The 3,516-nt window shown below is 42.2% G+C and overlaps 1 long non-coding RNA gene across 1 annotated transcript in view; it reads left to right on the forward strand.

Annotated features, from left to right (window-relative positions):
* Nucleotides 1-1,239: 1,239 nt before the first annotated feature.
* The window catches only part of LOC131910664 (uncharacterized), a 2,319-nt gene continuing 42 nt past the window's right edge, over nucleotides 1,240-3,516 (forward strand). The window contains exons 1-2 of the long non-coding RNA XR_009379196.1: nucleotides 1,240-1,670; nucleotides 3,257-3,516. The exon at nucleotides 3,257-3,516 is cut by the window's right edge and continues 42 nt beyond it. This is a non-coding gene — a long non-coding RNA (uncharacterized LOC131910664). The remainder of the gene's footprint in view (nucleotides 1,671-3,256) is intronic.

The raw sequence follows: 3,516 nt of genomic DNA on the forward strand, positions 1-3,516 counted from the left end.
CCTCCTTCTCCTCCTCCTGCTCCTCCTCCTCCTCCTGCTTCTCCTGATTTATATAAGGCCTGGTATGTAGCCCTGGGTGAGCTAGAATTCATTATATAGACCAGGCTGAACTCAAACTTAAAGCAACCCTCCTGCCTCTCCCCTTCTCCCCCTCCCCACCCCCATCAGGAGTGCTGACATTACATGTGTGCACCACCACCTGGGCTCACTATGGAATCCTTCTGAAGGCAGGGGCTCAAAAGTGCAAAAGGAAACTGTCGCCTTCAGTAAAACCACCCTTACTACAGCAGGCTCAAGTCTACCAAGTTCTTTCCAAATGCTTACTAACTCACATACAAAATTTTCTCTGAGGAGCACTCATCTGTTTCTTTGTCCAAGAAGAGTTCCAAGAAGATCTGGAAGGCAGGAAAGACAGGAGCCAATGACAGTACCAAAGCAATGGTGGGCGGAGTAAGGAGTTCAACAGATGGCAGGCTGTTGACCACTGGCCAAGTCTCTCCGAGTGCCCTCCTACAAACCACCAACTTCAGACACAAAGGCAAACGGATTGTCTGGCAGAGACGCCCTAGTTTATGAACTTACCAGAGACATCTTTCTCCTTTGGCCCTTTCATTCATTTTGAAAGCCTCCAATTCCCTGTATTAATTCCCACCCACCTTAGGCTGCCTAGAGTGATCTCCATTCTCTTGACCAAATCCTGACTAATCCAATAAAGAACAAAAAAAAAAAATTTCAGATTGATTGTTTTGACACTTATAATGTGAAACAATATATTTGATTTAATCCAAACAACTAGGGTTATAATTAGCATTTCTATTGAATCAGATAATAATGGTCATTTCCAACCAATCTTCACCCTCTGAGATTATCTAGAATCAGGATTATATGACTTGCTGATTAACCAGCATCCGTTTGACTGTGAAGGAACTCTGTACTTCACGTAGACTGCGTTACTGAATGTTAACAATGATCCCCTGGATAATTTAATATCATCTCCAATTTACAGTGGAGGAAGGCACAGCTGAGGTACATAGGGTGATTCGCCCTGGGTAACGAAGCCAGGAATGAGAAAGATTTGAAATCAAAGCCAATCCCATCCAAACTTTTTCTGCTTCCCTAATTGGCTTTTCACCATGGTTAGTAAGCCTTGATAGCTTTTGGTGATCGATACATGGTAACCAACATTGTGCATTGTTCTGTGGCTACAACAACATTCTTAAATCTTTTGGTTCTCCCAGATGTCATGGCAACCCTCCCAGCCAGTTCCTGGTGAGCATGCTTATGGCATATGAGATGCGTGAACATCATTCAGCGTCTCAAAGGAGGGGGCTCTTAAGAGTCACAAAGTCACTGATAAAGGTACTTTATCACTGATTGAGGGGAGTGGATTTACAACAACCACCTCAAAAACATTGTTCTCCAGAGAGCATGTCACCAAGAGACATGCGCCCTGGATTCTCCTGGATCTTCTAGGATGCACAAGTATCGACATCCTTCTTCTGAGGACCACCGCTTCCTTCACCCTGTCTGGAAGTTCTGAGGCTTTTACAAAGAACGCATGCCCTTTTCCGTGGGAACAATGCAATAACAGAGCTCTCTCTCTTTGGCAGGCAGCCTACTCAAACTATGCCCATTGGACTTCACAGCGAGAGGTTTGGCATCACCTAGAGGTAAGAGATTGTACCACTAGCAATCTTCCCTGCCAGTTCTTCCGCATGACAAAGCACATGCGCATGCAAATGAGCTGATCCTTCTCTGGCAGAGTAAGCCGCACCTGGAAGTCAGTTTGCATGAGTGCCAGACAGAGAAGATGTGACTGTGAGGTACCTGGGAGGCTGCCACAAAGCAGGCTGGGAAAATCCCCACCTGGGATGCCTGAGATAACGTTTAGTCATCTCCTGAGATAATTGGATTCTGGAAAGGGATCTAGGCTAATAATAGAATCAAGTCGGAAGGTTATCAACCTGTTGAAAGGTTAGGAGTATTTGCCTATTGACTCAAGTATTCAAGATGGAAAGCCATCAAAGTTCAAATAAATTAATGAAATGCAAGTCTACAAGCAGACAGTGTGTATCCTGTTAAGTAGTTTTAGAAAAATCTTTAGAGTAAGGTCATCTCTTCAAATATAGAACATGTGGAATTTTTATGAAGAGCCAGAAAAATCTCAGTAAAAATGAAGAGACGCAGCTCTATCACTGAGCCACCAAAACAATGATGTTATTATAGAATCAATTCGAACCAAGAAAATATTTTTTCCAAGAGTTTATTAGTCTACGATCCAACCCATTTTTCAAACACACCCCTCCTCCTTACCTACCATGAATTTTCTAATGATAGTGTTGGCTTTTAAACATGTCTGCATGTTAACTGGGAGGGGGATATACCACCACTTCTGAGATATTAGTCTGTCTCTATAGCTCCAGTTCCAAGGGATCTGACAGCCTCTTCTGACCTACTCAGGCACAAGAAACACATTTGGTACACAGACATACATGCAGGCAAAACACTCATACACATAAAATTAAATAAATATTTTTAAAATACTGAAAGGAAAAAAAATGATGGAAAGTGACTGAGGAAGATACCCAGAGTCAACCTCTGGCCTAAAATGTTCACACACATGAACACATGTATACACACACACACACACACACACACACACACACACACACACACACAGGGGTGGGGGAGAAAGAGGAAAAACTAATAGAATATAAGGCTGTAATTCTGAGTGGGCTGCAAGGCTAGCATACAAAAGATGATATAATGTCCATCCTGTTCTTTTGGGATGCTCACTCTAGGGAATTCAGCCTTTTACATCATAATGACTGACCTGAAACCCTCATCCTAGACACGGTGGGTGAAGAGACCCTACCCTGTAGTCCTGTTACCGCCCTCTGCAATTCTTAGTCATGTTTGTAGGCTGTCTCAGACTCTCTCCCCACCGGATTTTAGATAACTGCGCCACAGCCAACGTCTATGGCAGCCATCTAAGAGACTTCCAACAAGACCTGCTCAGGTGGGCCCTCTTCAGATTCCTGAAGCGTAAAAGCACAGACAAGTCAAATGGTGGTTGCTTCACACTACTAATTTCTGAGGTGATTTAGTATGCAACAAAAGGCTCTGGAACAATCTACAAAAAGCAATTTTGATCATTCCCCAAATTTCCAAGTAATAATCGCTAATGCCTTTCACTTTACAATTTATAATTTTCAAAGTACAAGCATATAAATGCTCTCATTTTATTTTTTTACAGGTATCACATGAAAAGGTATAATTAACAAGAAAATCCCTGAGATGGAGACAAATGTTTAATATCTCAAACAGAACTCAGATTGCTGTCGTCTTATAACACAATAGATGTTGACTCTGCCACCTCTCAGATGTGGCAAAATGTTTCAAGTGGCAAAAATTTTCTCTCTTCAAAAGCACCAGATTATAATGGAAAAACTACAGCATTCATCTTTCATTTGTTGCTTCCGGGTTAGCTATCTCCTCATACATTTGTATGTTCTT

The sequence above is a fragment of the Peromyscus eremicus genome, chromosome 5 (assembly GCF_949786415.1).
Source record: "Peromyscus eremicus chromosome 5, PerEre_H2_v1, whole genome shotgun sequence".
In the NCBI taxonomy this organism is placed as follows: Eukaryota; Metazoa; Chordata; class Mammalia; order Rodentia; family Cricetidae; genus Peromyscus; species Peromyscus eremicus.